We start from the raw sequence: 19,191 nt of genomic DNA, 5'->3' as shown, positions 1-19,191 counted from the left end.
TTGCCATTTGTATTTTTTTTGGGGGGGGGGGACAAATGTGTATTAGAGTCTTCTTCCTATATTTTAATCAGGTCATTTGTCTTTTTATTGTTGAGTTGTACATCTCTTTATATATCATGGGTATTAAACTCCCTTACTGGGTATGTGATTTCCAAATGTTTTCTCCCAATGAGCCAGCTGCCTTTTCATCCTTCTGATGAAGTCCTGTGAGGTGCAAAAGTGTTTAAATTTTGAGGAGGTCCCATCTATCTAATTTTTCTTTTGTTGCTAATGTTTTGGATGTATAGTCAAAGAAACCACTGCCTACTATAAGATCTTGAAGATGTTTCCCTACATTTCTTCTAGTAGTTTTATGGTCCTGGCTTTTATATTTAGGGCTTTGTCTGTTTTGAATTTATTCTTAAATAGGGAGTGAGATAGGATCTTTTTTTCATTCTTTTTGGTTATAAAGTTTTCCCTGTACCATTTGTTAAAGACACTCTTTTCTCTGAGTAATGTGGGCTTGGTAGGTTTGTCAAAAACCAGTTGGGGGAAGCAGATGCGGCTCAACTGATAGAGCATCTGCCTACCATATGGAGGGTCCAGGGTTCGATACCCAGGACCTCCTGACCCATGTGGTAAGCTGGCCTATGTGCAATGCTGCCACATGCAAGGAATGCCGAGCCACCCAGGGGTGTCCCCATGTAGGGGTGCCCCACACACAAGGAGTTCACCCTGCTAGGAGAGCCACCCCCTGTGAAAAAAGTGCAGCTCACCCAGGAGTGGCGCCACACACATGGAGAGCCAACTCAGCAAGATGACGCAACAGAAAAGAGATGCAGTTTCCGGGTGCCACCTGATAATGCAAGCAGATGCAGAAGAACACACAGCAAATGAACACAGAAAGCAGACAATGGGCGGGGGAAGGGAAGAGAAATAAATAAAATTAAATCTTTAAAAAAAAAACAGTTGTCTGTAGAGGTGAGGGTCTATTTCTGGACTCTCAATTCTATTCCACTGATGGATGTGTGTATCTTTATGCCAATAGCATGCTGTTTTGACCACAGTAGCTTTGTAATATCTTTAAAGATCAGGCAGTGAGAGTCCTCTCACGTCTCTCTTCTTTTTTAGGATATTTTTTGCTATTCAGGTATCCTTTTTCATCCAAACAAATTTGGTAATTGCCTTTTCTATTTCTGTAAAGTAGGCTATTGGAATTTTGACTGGTATTTCATTGAATCTATAAATCAGTTTGGGTAGGATTAACATCTTCAGGATATTTAGTCTGCCAGTCCATGAACATGGAATGTCTTTTCCATTTGTTTAGCTTTTCTTTGATTTCTTTAGCAGTGTGTTGTAGTTTATTGTATATAAGTCCCATTCATCTTTGGTTACATTTATTCATAGGTTTTGAATATTTTATTTAATGTAAATGGACATCACCTCTTTAATCTTCTACACTCTGTGTCATTTCCTCATTTTTCCTTGTCTTCCATGTTCTTGAGAGAGTAATGGGTAGTTATTTTTAGAACATTCCTCAATTTGAGTTTGTCTCATGGTTTCTCATGATTAGATTGATATTATACCTTTTGGGCAGGAATGCTTCAGAAGTGATACTTTGTCCTTTTCAGTGCCTATCCAAGGGTAAATGAAGTTATGTCTTATTATTGGTAATGTTAACTTTGATCATTGGCTAAAGTGTTTCCACTCTATATTTACTATTATTTTCCCTTGAAATTGATAAATATCTGAGGAGAGACTTGGAGACTTTGCTAATATCCTTTTTCTCCTCAAATTTGCCCACTGAGTTTAGCATGCATTAGTGGTTCTTGCTGTTGAGTTTGCCTGTTAATGATTTTGTGTTTCCCTCATTGCTTTTGTATTTGTTCATTGAAATTCTTCTATAGGGAAGAGCTGTCCCTTTTCCCCATTTATTTATTCACTTCAGTGTGGACTCAGTATTTATTTTAGTCTATGGGTTAAAAGCCAATATTATCATTAATTATTTCACTGTTCAAATCCATTTCGGCCATTGAAAGCTTCTTCAGGTTGCTTGCGTGTCCTATTGACACACATTTATCCATTTTTGAGCATGTCCTTATTTTCTGGCAACACAAGATGTTCCAGACTCATTTTATATTTTGCCCCAACTCTGAAATCAACCACTTTTCTAAAGAGCTCTAGTTTCCTTTGTTGATGAATAATATTTATAAATCAAGATCTTGCCACTAAGTGAGCTCATTGCTACTGTTATATCATTACTCCTAGGCCCTCTCAATGGACAAAGCTAAGAAATATATGTATATATACTAACCCACACATATGCACATCAATATTTATTTTTTACATCTATCTGCATTTATATATGTGTGTGTATATATATACATTTATATATAATCTGTATTATGTATCTATTTATATACATATATATACGTACTCACACATATACTTATTAAAAACCATGAGTTCATACTGAGACATAATGATCCTCATTTTATCTATTCTCCTTTATTTAGCTGTAGCTCCTTTTTCCAACAGTGAGAAACCTACCTTTCATTATCTTCAATATATTTACTTATTTGTTCAACACTAGTACACACACAAAGTACACAATTGTCAATTTATGTTCCTATGAGAAACAGATTTTCTAACTGGAAAACAATATTTGTATACAGGTTTTTTTGTCTTTATCCTCATAGTATACAGTCAAAATATTATTTTCCAAGATTATTTAGATTAGCTCTTTTCTTCTCCATCCTCTTCAATGTGGCTGTGCTATTTATTTGTAATACAGTTAGTTTCTTTTGTTACTTATTACATTCCTTTTTGGGTTTCTCTTACATCCTGGTAAATTTTCATTGTTATTTCACTTATTTATTGGGGAGGAGTGTATCAGTCAGCCAAAGGGGTGCTGATGCAAAATACCAGAAATTGGTTGGTTTTTATAAAGCGTATTTATTTGGGGTAGGAGCTTACAGTTACCAGGCCATAAAGCATAAGTTACTTCCCTCACCAAAGTCTATTTTCACATCTGCCAGGGTTCAGGCTTCCTGGGTTCCTCCCTTCCAGGATCTTGTTTCTCTCTGGGTTCAATATTCCTTTCTTCCCAGTGCTCCCTTCTTCCTGGGCTCAGGATTCTCTCTTCCTGGGACTGGTTTCTCTTTCCTCTATGAGCTTATTTCCTGAGGCTCCAGCTTAAGGCTTCAGCATCAAACTCCAACATCAAAACTCCAACATCAAAAGCCCTTAACTCTGTCCTTTGCTATGCCTTTTATATGTAAGGCCCCACCCACCAAATGGTGGGGACTCAACACCCTACTGGCACTAGAGATTTACATAATTACTTAATCAAGTAAACCTATGAATCCAATGTAATATGCCCAGAGGAAAAGATCAGTTTACAAACATAATCCAATATTTCTCTTTGGAATTCATAAATAGTATCAAACTATTACAAGAAGTATATATGTGAAACAGTGCTATGATCCTAGAAGTCAAAGCTGTATCAAAAAATATACTTATAAAAGTGTTTCTCCCTATTAACCAGTTCCCATTTGTCCCTTCTTCCCACCCTTTCCCACCCAACCTATATAGGTAACCAATCTCTTTAATGTCTCATTTGTCTTTCCTTTATTTCTTTTGCACTAGAGAACAGATTTATGTTTTTGCATTTTTATTTAATAGTATGCCCTGGAAATCTCTCCACATCAATTCACAGAAATCTTCGTCATTCTTTTTTTTTAATCAGCATAACATCCCATTGTTTAGATGTGCCGTAATTTATAAAATCACTCTCCTATGTATAGGAATTTAGGTTGTCTGAAATATTTTGCAGTCACAAACACCAGTGCAATAAATAACTTTGGCATATGTAGTTTTGTGTATTTTGGGAAGTATATCTTCAGATTAGATTCCTAAAAGCAGGGCTTCTAGATCAAAAGGAAAATGCATTAAGTACTTGTCAGGAATTACCAACTTTCCCAAAAAGTTATACCAGGATTGCCAGTCTGATAGTGAGAAATGATACATCAATATTGTTTCAATTTGCATTTATCTAATTATGGGTGTGAACGTTTTTCATAAATATGTAGACTATTCATATGTTTTTGTGAATTGTCCATGTTTTTTCCCCATTTTTCAGTAGATCTTGGTCCTTTGTTCCTCAATTTCTACAAGTTCCTTAGCCTTATATAAGTCTTTGTTTGTGGCACATGTAACAAATATTTTCTCCCAGTTTGTCATTTGTCCTTTCATTTTGTCTATGAGGTACTATTTTTATGCTGCAAGCTTCATTTTTATTTTTATGTAGTCAAATTCCTCAATCTTCCCTTTTACTGACTCTGGATTTTGAGTTATATAGAGCATTTGCCCACACCAAGGTTAAAGAGAAGTTGGCTCATGTTTTCTTAATGTACTTGAATATTTTCACTTTTACATTTAGATCCTTTTGGAGTTTATTTTGATATATGGTATAAGATATATACCTAATTTTATCTTTTTCCAAATGACTATCCAGTTGTCCCAGAAGTATTTAGTAAAATGTCATGCTTTACAATGATTTGAAATACCATCTAATAAAATAATTTTAAAATCTACAACAGAGAAGAGTTTATCAGAGAACCACCAGCAGACAAGACATCTCCAAGAATTGCTTATTACAGAAAGCAGATAGAAGAACATTGACAGATGAAGCAGAGAAAAGGAGGTCATGCCCTAGAATACATAAAGAGGAGGGGCATTTTATAATGATTTTAAATGTCAATTCACCAAGAATATACAATAATCTTTTTTTGGGGGGGGGCGGTTATACTTAAGTATTTTCTTTTTTTTTTCTTTTATTTATTTATTTTTTTAATGTTACATTCAAGATACAACAATCTTAAATGTGTACACGCATTCAAAATATGTAGAATAAAATTATCAGAACTAAAGAGAGAAATTACAAATCCACAATCATAAACAGAGAATTTGACTCGCCTTTTCAATAATTGACAGAACAAATAAATTTTTAAATTAGTATAAAAAGAATTGAACAAAACTATTGACTAATTTCCCATAAATCTGAAATTCCATCTGGAATCTTTTGTCTTCACACTCACTAAAGTGGCTAATATTTTTTAAAGCATACAATCTAAATGTTGGAAAGAATGTGAAACAACTGGAATTCTTATAAATAAAGGGACAAAATAGCACAAACACTTTGGAAACTGTTTGGCAGAACTTACTAAAGCATGTACCTCATCTATTCCACTTCCTAGTATATACCCAAGGTAAATGAAAGCATGTGTCCACCAAAAGACTTGTACAATTGTTCACAGCACCTTTTTCATAACAGCCAAATATTAGAAATAAACCAAAATAACCCAGATGTCCACCATTTGAAGAATAGATAAACATCGACATATTTATCAAATAGAATACCATTCAGTGTATGTGATAAAGGTAGCAATAAAGGCTTGAAAAAGATTGAAAATCAAAGATCAAAGTTTCCACCTACAGATCATTTTTAAATAGTAAATTAAATCCAAAGTAAACAGAAAAAGGAAATAATAAAGCCCAAAGTTTATTAAATTGAAGGGGAAAAAAGAAAAAAAAATTAATGAAACCAAAAACAGTTCTTTAAAAAGACCAATAAATTTGATATTATATAATTCTTGAAACAAAGAAGTAAGATTCATATTATCAATATCCTGAATGAAAGACCCCCTTCACTACAGATACTACAGACATTAAAAGGACAATAAGCAAATATTAATAATTTTTGGCAAGTAAAATTTGAAATGGTTACATTCCTAGAAAAAGACAAATTACCAAAATTGAGTCCAGAAGAAATGGAAGAATTATATAGCACTATATTAATTCTTCTTATTTTTTACCCTATATTAGTTTTAAAATTTAAATTCATAATTTAACAACCTCTCCATAAGAAAAGTCAGGGAAGTGGATGTGGCTCAAGTGATTGAGCTCCGCCTACCACATGGAAAGTTTGGGTTTGAATCCTGGTGCCTCCTAAAGAAGACAAGCAAGACAGCAAGCTGACACAATGGGCTGGCACAGTGAGCTGATGCAACAAGAGACATGTAGGAAAACATAATGAGAGACACAACAAAGCAGAAAGCAGAGGTGGCTCAAGTGATTAGACACTTTCCTCCCTCCACATGAGAGGCCCCAGGTTCAGTCCCCTGTACTTCCTTAAAAAAAAAAAGACCAGCACACAACGAAAAACAGACACAGCAAAATGCAAACAATGAGGAGGCGGGGAGAAAGAAAGAAAGAATAAATAAATAAAAAGGCAAGTTTCAGGTGGCTGCACTGGTGAATTCCATCTAACATTTAAGAAAGAACTATTACCACTTCTATACAAACTCTGTCAAAAAACTAAGAAATAAGAAACAATTTTCAGTTCATTTTAGAAAACCATTATTACTCTAATCCTAACACCAGAAAATTAAATCAAAAGGAAAAAAATAGTTACAGGCAGTAGCACTTTGATGTGGTTATGAATTCCAAAAATAGATCTTGGATTATGTTTGTAATCTGGTCTGTACCTGGGGGTGATTGAGTTACGATTAGGGCTTTGATTGAGCCATGTCATTAGGGCATGGCAAAGAAGGCATGGCTTCTTAATGTTTGAGTTTTTGTTTTCTTTTAAGATTTATTTTTTATTTGTTTCTCTCCCCTTTCCCCCCATTGTCTGCTCTCTGTGTCCATTCACTGTGTATTCTTCTGCATCCACTTGCATTGTCCTGAGGCACTGGGAAACTGTGTCTTCTTTTTGTTGCGTCATCTTGCTGCATCAGCTCCCTGTGTGTGCAGTGCCACTACTGGGCAGGCTGCACTTTTTTCATGCAGGACAACTCTCCTTGAGGGGCACACTCCTTGTGCATGGGGCACCCCTATGTGGCACAGCACTCCTTATGTTCAGCAGCACTGCGCATGCCAGCTTACCACACGGGTCAGGAGGCCCTGAGGATCAAACCCTGGACCCTCCATATGGTAGATGGACTCTCATCAATTGAGCCATGTCCGCTTCCCAATGTTTGAGTTTTGATATTGGAGTTTGATACTGAAGCCTTAAGCTGGAACCCTGGGAAGTAAGCACACAGAGGAAAGAGAAGCAAGCTCCAGGAAGGGAGGAACCCAGGAAGCCTGAACCCTGGCAGATGTCGGCAGCCATCTTGCCCCAACATGTGAAAATAGACTTTGGTGAGAGAAGTAATTTACGCTTTATGGCCTGGTATCTGTAAGCTCCTACCCCAAATAAATACCCTTTATAAAAACCAACCAATTTCTGGTATTTTGAATCAGCACCCTTTTAGCTGACTAATACACAAGTCAATTACCATCATGAACATAGAAACAAAAATCTTAACAAAAATTTTAACAAATCCAATCCAATAATATATAAAAAGTGTAATGTACCACATGCAAGTAAGATTTATTTCAGAAATGCAAAACTAGTTTAGAAGCCAAAATCAATCAATATAATTCACCATATTGATAAAATGCAGGAGAATATCCATAAAAATCTATGAAAAATTCTTTTTTAAAAATGGATAAAAGGTTTGAATGGACTTTCCACAAAAGAAGATGCCAATTGCCAATAAGAGCTTAAAAAGACATTCAGCATTACTAATCACCAGGGAAATGCTCATTAAAATAACAATGATCTACCACTTAGAACCCACTAATGGCTAAAATTAGATGAGTGACAATATCAATAGCTGACAATGTAAAGTATCTGAAACTCTCATGCATTCCTGGTGGGACTGCAAAATAGTACAGATACTTTGGGAAAGTTTGATACTATCAAATTCAGTTAAACATTTATTTATCATAAGACTCAGCAATCCCATTTTTAGGTATTTATCCAAGATAAATGAAAGCATATGTCCACATAAAGACTTGTAAATTAATGTTCATAGCAGTATTTTTCATAATAGCCAAAAGCTGGAAATATCCTAGTTACCCATCAACTGGTAAGTGGTTAAACAAGTTGTTTGTCCAATCCATATAACAGAACACTACCTAACAATGAAAAGGAACAGACTGTTGGTACACTTAACAACGTGGATGAATCTCAAAAATATTAGACTATGTAAAAGGAACCAGCACAAAAGACTTCATACTGTATGATTCTATATATATAAAATTCTAGAAAAGATGAAAGGATAGAGTAAAAAAGCAGATCAGTGTTTGCCTAGGGCCAGGAATTAAGTAAGAGAAGCAACAGCAAAAGGGCATGAGGAAACTTTTTAGATTGATAGAAAGTATCTGTATCTTTACCGTAGTGGTTTTTACATGACTATATACAGTTGCCAAAACTCATCAAACTGCATGTTTAAAATGAGTGGATTTTATTGAATGAAAATTATACCTCAATAAAGCTGGGCAGGAAATGTGAAGAAAATAAGGGAATTTTCAGTAAAACAAAGACTGAGAAAATGTGTTGCCAGCAAACCAGTGCTACAAAATGAAAAAGGAACTTTCTCAGATTAAAGAGAAATGATACCAAAATCGAAACTTGGATCTTCTGAAGGCATAAAGAACAATGGAAAGAGTAAATATGTGGATATATAGAAAATATTGTTTTAGTATTCTTAATTTCTTCAAAATACAATCAATTGTCCTCTTCCTTACTTTCTAACTCATTCTAAAATATTCAGTCCTAAAGCCATTTGGTGCGTTTGGGCAAGGTAGAAAGGCAGATATTGGTACTGAGGAAAGAAGGAAGTTGTGGCCATGAGCAGATAATCAGAGCCAAATCGGAATTCAGTAAGCATACCCTTGTTTATAAGCCTCTTCGTATCTGATGATGGAGCCCAAGAAAGGTAAGGAGAGCATCACATGAGAACTGTTCCAGTGGGGAGTCCCACGAGGGTGGGAGTAGCAGCAGCAACAGAAGATTGATTACATTGAAGAGGGTTGATCAAAGAAGTAAATATATTAAGAATAATGGAAGCCCAATTTCTCACAGAGAAGGGAGTTACAGATATGGAAAGGAACAAAGCTAGAATGAACACTGTGGACTTGGACTAGAAAATGAGGTATTATGAATTCATGATTTTCAGCATATCAATACATACAGATAGATATAGAAATAAATGTACATGTAAATGTATGTTTAAATGTAAACACATTCCGTCCATGCACATATACATAGATAAATGCACATACTTACACTCTTGAGCTCTGTCCACTAAGAGGGTCTGGTAAAGCAAAACTCCAAGAGCCATGTCCATAGCCAGTGTCCAGATCTTGATTTCTAAATACAATTTTCCACTAAAAGGAATCAGAGGGAAGCAGAATTGGCCCAATGGATAGGGTGTCTGCCTACCACATGGGAGGTCCACGGTTCAAACCCCGGGCCTCCTTGACCCACGTGGAGCTGGCCCATGTGCAGTGCCGATACACACAAAAGGAGTGCCATGCCACACAGGGGTGTCCCCCGTGTAGGGGAGCCCATGCACAAGGAGTGTGGCCCATAAGGAGAGCCGCCCAGCGCGAAAGAAAGTGCAGCCTGCCCAAGAATGGAGTCACACACACGGAGAGCTGACACAGCAAAGATGATGCAACAAAAAGAAACACAGATTCCCGATGCCACTGGTTAGGATAGAAGCAGTCACAGAAGAAAACACAGTGAATGGACACAGAGAGCAGACAACTGGGGAGGGGAGAAAAATAAATAAAAAGTAAATCTTTTTTAAAAAATAAAATAAAAGGAACCAGAGCACTTCAGCAGAGTAGCTGGTTTCAGAGCTGGGGTAATAAAAGCACAAGATAAATATGGGTTTCCTTGATGTCTCAGGAAATAAGAAAGTGCTCAGAAATTGATGCAGACATGTCAAAAGGACAAAGAATCCATTTTGAAGGGATTCCAATGGATCAAATCTAGGACAATGTTAGCATCATAATAAAAAATGGTAGTAGCCTATTGATAGTAACCAGGTAGAGAGACAGATACAGAGACAGAAAGTTTTATGAAGAAAGAAATATTCATATAGTTTCAAAGTCCTTTCCTGTAAAATGCTTATTAGTTAAGTCTTAATCAAATTAACAAAGTGAACATCATTAGTAATAGGATAAATTAATATCATGTGCTATTAGATAGGATGCATCCAGAAGAGCATAGCATTATTTGCATGATATTCCTGTCAAAAGTGCAATACCTAATTCTAATAGCACTAAACCAATTTGAAGGACATTCTGCAAAGTAACTGGCCTCTCATCTTCAGAAGTGTCAAGATCATGAAAGTCAAGAAAAGACTGATGAACTATTCTAATTTGAAGGTAACTAGAGAGACATATAACTAAATGCAATATATGCTTCTGAACTGGATTGGGGGGTGGTAGGCAGGGGAAAGCGAAGAAAAAGTCCCATTCTACTAGAAATTATGCAGTTGAATTTCCCACATTTAAGGAAATCACAGGGGTCAGCACATCCAGAGGGCATTGGATAAGCCTCGCCTGGGGAAAGCCACCTTCATGATCATGGCATATAAGTATGAACTGGCATGTAAGTATGAATTGGCATATAAGTATGAACTGGCATGTAAGTATGAACTGGATTTTTTTGCTGTAAACATCACTGACATTTGATGAAACTTGAATGGGGTCTGAGGAGTAGATGGTGGTAATGAATTCATGTTAATTTCTGGATTTTGAGATAAATACATAAAAGATAATCCCAGCGTGTATTTATATAGACTATTTAATGGTTGGCAACATATTCTCAAAGAGTTTAGGAAAAATAAAACTTTTTGTATCACACTTGGAGATCTCTATAAGTTTGAGTTAGTTTCAAAATAGTAACAGCTGTGTGCAGTGAAGTTTATAACATATGTAAGTGTAAAACATATGTCCACAATAGCACAAAGGATGGGGAGGGGCAGGAATGGATTGAATTAAATTATTTTAAGTATTATAATATTAATTCAAGGTAGACTGTGATAACTTAAAATGCATATTGCAATCCTAGGACAACCTCTGAAAAAACACACAAAGAGGTATAGCTGAAAGACATTGGAGATGATAAAGTAGAATGCTAAAAAGTATTTAACTCATATTTGAATTCAGCCTAGGTAATAGAGAATACTACAGAAATATTAACTCAGACCTGTGACTGCCTGAATGGGTAACAAATAGAAATCTTTGAGTTGGTTTTAATTCTTTGTTTAGAGTATAAAGGTAAAATTTGATTTAAATGTGTTTTACATAAAAGGTTGCCTTGGAGGACATTGCGCCATCTCCAGCTGTGATAGATTTTTCTTTTCTCCTCTAAACCAGTGGCTTGATGTCATGGAGATGAGTTGGCGTCCACAGACCTTTAGAAATCCTGAAGATTATGAAAGTTGATGGATAGCTGAGAATTTGCAAGAATTAAGGTAGAAAATAAGCTGAGGTTGGGAGTAAATACAAGGTAGATCCTGCCAAGAGCTGAAGCATATTATGTGAATTATAACTATTGGTCAATGAGAAAAAATAAACCAATGGTTTAGATGCTTTTGTTTTTTGGTTGTTTTTTTTTAAGTGGAATGATATTTCCTATTTGGTTAAAATGACTTTTCAAATAGAATAGGTAAAAGCAAATGCAGATAGTTAATTAAGCATTTTTGAGGGACTATTATGTATTCTTTTGAACTGATTATATAGTAAAAATAATATTGACTATGCTATATGTTGTTAGTTGGATGTCAAAAATTACATACTGGGAGAAAAATAGATTAATTATATGTGTGGATGTTATTGTTTTCAGTTTTGTTCAGTTGGAAATTACTATTCATCTAGGACAAGTAATAAAATAAAAATTACACTAAAGTTTTTCAGGGAGTACATTACTCTAAAGGAATGACTTGAATTTGGAGAAACATTAAATTTGCAATGTCATTAGGACACTGTGCATGACTCTGTAACAGTAACTCACTAAATATTATCATTGTGTTCTACCATTTCTTGTTCCATTGGCTTCTGAGACTCTAGGAATCTTAGGCTCACACTTTCAAATTTACCCACATCATTATTCATTTTACCTTTACTGCAACAAATTACTCAGGTTTAGTCCAGAGAATCAATCTTTTATCTTAAGATTTCTGGTGTCTAAAACCAAACTGTAGGAATATTTGTAAGAATTGCAAAAATATTCAAATAGGGATAAAGATTCTTGTAAGTGATATTCTGTCCTGCTGTCAATTGAATTATGTAACCCAGAAACATGTTCTTACTCTTAGTCCTTTCCTGTGGGTTTGAACCCATTGTAAATAAGACCTTTTGAAGATGTCATTTTTAGTTCAGGTATGGCCAACTGAATCAGCATGTGTCTTAATCCAATGACTGGAGGCCTTAAGGAGTAGGCTACAGGAAAGGAACCACCAGAGGAACAGCCAGAAGCCAAGAGTTAACAGGAGAAAGGAAAAGAAATCACCATGTGCCTTGCCATGTGACAGAAAAGCCAAGGACCCAAGGGCTGCTGGCAGCAGTTAGCAACAGAACACCGCAGTCCTCAGCAAGAAAGCATCTCCTTGCTGACACCTTGATTTCGGACTTCTCCAGCCTCAAAACCATCAGCCAGTAAATTCCTGTTGCTTAAACCAAACCATTGCATGGTATTTGTTTTTGCAACTGGAAAACTAAGACAACTCTTTCAGATTCAAAGGTCTCAATTACAATTGCCATGTAAGTATATTAATAGCATGCATCCTCCACATTTTCATATTTAAAAGAAAAAAATGTGATTTTTCTAGATTTGCTATAATTTTTAAATGATTATTCCTAGAAGTTAAAAAAAATCAGAATTACCAAAAAAATCACCAAAAAATGAAGAAACTATTATTCATTAAATGATAATGATACAAACCATATCTAAATTTGTGGGATACAGCTAAATCTGTCTTAAAGAGAAATGTGTAGCATTAAGTTAGGAGTCAATAAACTTTTTCAATAAAGACCCAGAGAGTAAATATTTCAGTCTTATAGTCAATACAGTCTCTGTCACAACCATTGTACTTTGCCCTAATAGAGAAAAAGCATTCATAGATAAAATATAAACAAACACAAAAACAAGTGGTCAGCCAGATCTGGCTTGCAGACTGTAAATTATCAACCCCTGCATTAAATTCTTGTATTAGGAAAAAAAAACTTAGAATTTATAATCTAAGCTTTAAGCCTCAACTTTAAGGAACTATACAAAAAAGAGCAAATTAAATGCAAAATAAGTTCAAAAACAGAAATAATAAAGATATGAACAAAAAGTAATGAAATTGGAAAAAATATTCAGAAAATCAATGACGTCCAAAGTCAATGTTTTGGAAAAGGTTAATAAAATGGGTAAATCCTAGCAAAACTTGATGAAGGCAAAAGGAGAGAAAATATAAATTGAAAATATCATGAATGATAGAGAGAATATCAGTATATATATTACATTAAAAGGACTGCAAGGGAATATTATACAAATTTAAGCCAGTAAATTTGACTAATTCAATTAAATGGACAAATTCCTTGAAGAACACAATTTACCAAAAGTGGCAATAAAAAATCCAAATAGCCCTATAGCTGTTAATGAAATAGAACTAGTTATTTAAAACCTTCTTTCAAGGGCCAAAATGATTTCACTGGAGAACAAAACATTTAAGGAAGAAACAATTAATTTTACACAAATTCTTTCAAAAAATATAGGAGGAATTGCTTTCCAAATTGTTTTATAAAGCTAGCATAACCATGACATCAAAACCTGACAGGAATATTACAAGAAAAGAAAACTACAGCCCAATATCCCTCACATAGTAAGTTACAAATATCATCAAAATATTGGCTAATTTAATCCAGCAACATTTAAAAGGATCTTGCAGCATGACCAAGTGGGTTTATTTCAATGTTAGTTTAGCATTTAAAATCAATGTAATCCATCATGTTAACAGATTATAGGAGAAAATCATATGATCATCTCAGTAGCTGCAGCTATTCTTGATTAAAGCTCTCAGCAAACCAGGAATTGCAAGATGCTTTCTCAGTCAGATAAAGGACAGCTACCAAAAAACCTACAGTAAACATTATACTAAATGATCAAGTATTTAACTAATTTCCCCTAAGATCAGGAATAAGGCAAAGATACCTGCTTTCACCACTTCTATTAGATAATGTCATGTACTAAGACAAGAAAAAGAGATAAAATAATACAAATTGGAAAGGAAAAAGTGAGTACTTTTTATTTGTATATATCATGAATATCTGCACAGAGAATTCTAATAATTCTAAAATTTACAGAACAAAAACATACCTAAATTAATGTGAAGATTGCAGGATAAAAGACCCAATATATATGTGTGTATGCAGCAACAAACAATTCAAAAATTGAAATAAAAAATTAATACCATTTTCGAAATATCAAAGGACATAAAATACCAAGGAATAAATGTAATAAAAGATATACAATAGCTCTATATGGAACTTCAAAACATTACTGAGAGAAATTGAAGTCTCGAGTAGAAAAATAAATTGTGTTTATGGATTAGAGAATTAAGTATTGTTTACATATTATTTCTCCCTGTAATGATCCAGAAATTCATCGTAATCCCAATGAAAATCCCAGGAGGCTTCTTTGGAAAAATTGACAGGCTAATTCTAATATTTCTATGAAAATGCAAAAGGCCTAGAGTAACAGAAACAAACATGAAAAAGAATAACAAAGTTGGAGGATTTATATTACTTGGTTTCTACACCTATAATAAAGCATAAGTAATCAAGGTAGTATGGTATTGGCATAAAGAAAACATATTTATCAATGGAACATATTAGAGAGCCCAGAAACAACCCCATAAAATTATGGTCAATTGATTTTTTAAGAAAAATGCCAAAGTAGTTAAATTGGGGAGAAAGTTTTTTCAACAAATGATTATGGAACACCTGGATGTTCCTATAAAAAAATAAACAATGAATCTGGACTCTATCTCACACTATACACAAACCTCAATCGAAATAGATATAGATATAGATATATTTTTTAAAAAGGACCTAACTGAAAATGCTGAAACTATATAGCTTCTAAAACTGGGTCTGCAAATTATAGCCAGTGAGCCAAATCTAGCCAGCTTTTATAAATAAGATTTTAGTGGAACACAGCTATGCTCATTTGTTTACATATTGCCTATGGCTGCTTTCAAGCTACAATGGAAGTGTTGAGTAGTTGCTACAGAGACCATCTGGTTCTTTACAAAAAAATTTTGTGGACACTTTATCTGAGCTAAAACATCAAAAGTTTATCTTCAGAGGAAGGAGCAAGATGGAGGCTAAGGAGTTCCAAGAGTCAGCTTGTGCTACAGGGCAGTCAGTAATCTCCCAGAGCTATCAATAGCACCTGTTCTTGGGGCCCAGGGGACCAGAAGAACATCCTGCAACATCCTTGAAAGAATGGAAGGAGGAGACTGCCCATCTGCAGTGAAGTTGCATGAATAGAGCATTCCACGCTGCAGAGGCCAGCTCTCATCCTCCACTGGTGATGGAAGCAGCCTCAGGAGCTATTCCATTGGCATAGCTGGGGTTGAAAGCACCATTTCCCAAAACTGGGGGAGGAAGACACTACTGGTCACTGACTTGAGCTACTGATTAGTAAAATCAGCTGTCTAAAGTAGAACAGTTAAAGTTTGAACCTGTCCAAGTCAGAAAAAGGCTGATAACTGCCATTTTAGCTCTACAACGAGCCCAAGTGGAAGTAGGTCTGACTGAAAATCACAGTCATGGTAAGGACCGGCTTCTTTCCACCCAGATTGGCCTGAAGCCCTAGGCTAGACTCCAACCCTCCCAAGCAGGGAGGAAGCGGGTGAGACCTGCAGCAGCCTCGCAGATAACTGCAGGCACTTACAACTGGCACAGACTGAATAGTCATACACCTAGGCCTCATCCCTGCACCCCAGTAGGACAGGAGAGGACCTGGATATCCTTGGCCTCTCTAGGCAAATGCAAGTGCTTTCAGTCCACACAAACTAGTTTGTTGTTCACCATGAATTCCATCTCCCCCTCTCCACCCCTATAGGATAGGAGAGGAGAGGAGAGGGCTTTCAGTCTGCACAAACTAGATACTCAGACAACTGTAGGTCCATCCCTGCCCCCCAATAAAATAAGAGAGGAGGTGTGTTTCCTCAGCTTTTCTGGGCAATGGCAGACACTTTCAGCTAGCATGGAGTACACTGTTGGGTGCCTGTGGATTCACCCCCACCCACTAATAGGATAGAAGGGTCTGGTGTTTCCTCAGCCTCTCAGGTCAATGGCAGACACTTTTGCCTAGACAGTCTGAAATGTTGGGCACTTGCGGTTCCACCCTCACCTACTAAAGGGCAGAAGGGACAGTATGCCTTCAGCCTCTGTGCAGGCACAGCTTCAGGCACATTTGGCCCACATGGATTAGATTGTTGGACACTCCAGAGGGTCCATTACCTACCCTGGCAGGGGAGCAGGAAGGCCAGTGCTACATTAGTCTACCTGGGCAACAGTAGTCATTTTGGACCTGTCACGGCATAGATTGTTGCCCACACCAGCAGCATCTTCCCTACCCCAGTCAGGGGATGAAGGGAAGGGACATGGAGCTTCATCAGTCTCTCTGGGCAACTACAGATGGTCTTGGCCTGCACAACTTGGATTATTACACACCAGTGTAGTTCTGTCCCTAGCCCTGGCAAAGGAGAAAGGTGGGAGAAGATTTATCAGTCCCTGGGACAATGCAGACAGTTTCAGTCTCCACAGCTTATAGCACCAACTACACCCTTGGTTCCTACTATCCAAACTAGCAAGGGAGAAAGGGCAAGAAAGCCCTAAACTAAAGAGAGAAACTGCCTAGAATAAATACATCTAGTAGTCAGATGCCAAGACACCAATAAAAAACTATAATCCATACCAACAAACAGGAAGATATGGTCTAGTTAAAGGAACAAGATAAGCCTCCAGATGACATAAAGTAATTGAGACAACTAATCATAAATGTCTGAAAAAAATCTCCTTAACAAATTCAACGAGATGGCTAAAGAGATTAAGGATATTAAGAAGACACTAGGAAAGCACAAAGAAGAATTTGAAAGCATACAAAGAAACATAGCAGATCTTATGGGAATGAAAGTCACAATAAGTGAAATTAAAAATACACTGGAGGCATATAACAGCAGGTTATATGAAGCAAAAGAAATAAACAATGAACTTGAAGACATGGTCTCTGAAAACAAACATACAAAAGAATAGATAAAGAAAAGAATGGAAAAATTGAACAGGGTTTCAGGGTACTAAATGACAGCAAGAGGCATGTGAACATACATGTCATGGGTGTCCCAGAAGGAAAAGAGAAGGGAATAGGGGCAGAAGGAATTGTTGAAGAATAATGGTAGAAAATTTCCCAATCTTATTGAAGGACATAGATATCTGTGTCCAAGAAGCACAATGTACTCCCATCTGAATAAATCCAAATAAACCAACACCAAGACACATACTAATCAGAATGACAAGTGCCAAAGACAAAGAGAGAATTCTGAGAGCAGCAATAGAAAAGCAATGCATAACATATAAGGAATATATAATAAGATTAAATGCCAATTTCTCATCAGGAAACATGGAAACAAAAAGGCAGTGGTATGATACATTTAAGATACTGCAAGAGAAAAACTTCTAGCCAGCAAGACGGTCTTTCAAAATGAGGGTGAGTTTAGAATATTACAGATAAAAAGAAACTGAGAATGTTTGTAGCCAAGAGACTGATCTTGCAGAAAATACTAAAGGGAGTACTACAGACTGAAAAGAAAAGACGGGGAGAGAGGCTTGGAAGAGAGTCTAGAAATGAAGATTATATCAGTAAAAGTAACTAAAAGTGTAAAAGGAGTGGTGAAAATAAAATATGATAGATAAAATGCAGAGGTCAAAATAGGTGAAATAAGAAGAGCCTATATAGTAATAACATCGAATAGATAAAATGCAGAGGTCAAAATAGGTAAAATAAGAAGAGCCTATATAATAATAACATCGAAAAGACACAGACTGGCAGAACAGATAAGAAATTATGAGCCATCTATATGATGTCTACTAGAGACTCACCTTAGACCCAAGTATACTAATAGACTGAAAGTGAAAGGCTGGAAAAGATATTCCATGCATGCAGTAACAAAAAACAAAAACAAAAAAACTGGAGTAGCTATACTTACATAGGATAAAATAGACTTTAAAACTGAAACTGTTGTTTGAGACAAGGACGAACATTATATATTAATAAAAGGACAACTCACCAGTAGTAAATAACAATCATAAATACATATGCACCTATAGCAGTTTGATATGGTTATGAATTCCAAAAAGAGGTATTGGATTATGTCTGTAATCTGGTCTGTACCTGGGCATGATTAAGTTATGATTAGGGCTTTGATTGGACCACATCATTAGGCATTGAATTCCCACTCCTTGGTGGGTGGGGACTCACAGATAAAAGGCATGGCAAAGGTCAGAGTTGAGAGGTTTTGAAGTTGGAGTTCGATGTTGAAATCTTAAGCTGGAGCCCCAGGGAAAGAGACAGAGCCATTGACCTGAGAGTCTACAGCTGACCTTACTACACAGCTGAAGGAATTAGAAAAAGAACAGCAAACTATTCCCCCCAAAAAAGCAGGAGGAATTAAATATCAAAGATCAGAGCAGAATAAATGAATTTAAGAAAAACAAAAACAATAGAGAGAAATAACAAAACCAAAAGTTTTTCTTCAAGAAGATTAACAATATTGACAAACCATTAGCTAGATGACAAAGAATAAAAGACAGAAAATGAAAATAAATAACATCAAAAATGAAAACAGGGACATTACTACTGACCTCACAGAAATAAAAATAAAAGAGAACATGAGGATACTATGAACAACTGTATGCCAACAAACTAGACAACGTTGAGAAAATGGAAAAATTCCTAGGAACCTACAAACAACCTACACTGACCCTAGAAGAAATAGAAGACCTCGACAAACCAATCACAAGTAAAGAGATTGTAACAGTCATAAAACTACTCCTCAAAATGAAAAGCCCAGGACCAGATGGTTTCACAGTTGAGTTCTCCCAACAAAGAAGTTTTTAATACCAATCTTACTCAAGCCTCTTCCAAAATATTTAAGAAGGGATGTTACCAAACTCATTCTATGAAACCAATATCACACTAATACCAAAGCCAGGTAAAGATATTATGAAAAAAAGAAAATTATAGACCCA

General features: G+C 35.9%; 1 non-coding gene across 1 annotated transcript; it reads right to left on the bottom strand.

Annotated features, from left to right (window-relative positions):
• Positions 1 to 10,333: 10,333 nt before the first annotated feature.
• On the bottom strand, positions 10,334 to 10,503 carry LOC111762503 (U1 spliceosomal RNA). Its single transcript, XR_002795602.1, has one exon. It is a non-coding gene; the product is annotated as a U1 spliceosomal RNA (small nuclear RNA).
• Between the last annotated feature and the right edge of the window lie 8,688 nt (positions 10,504 to 19,191).

This window comes from Dasypus novemcinctus, chromosome 4, assembly GCF_030445035.2.
Source record: "Dasypus novemcinctus isolate mDasNov1 chromosome 4, mDasNov1.1.hap2, whole genome shotgun sequence".
Taxonomy (NCBI): Eukaryota; Metazoa; Chordata; class Mammalia; order Cingulata; family Dasypodidae; genus Dasypus; species Dasypus novemcinctus.
Note: the sequence above shows the minus strand (reverse complement) of the source record. Positions and strands in the feature narration are given on the sequence as shown.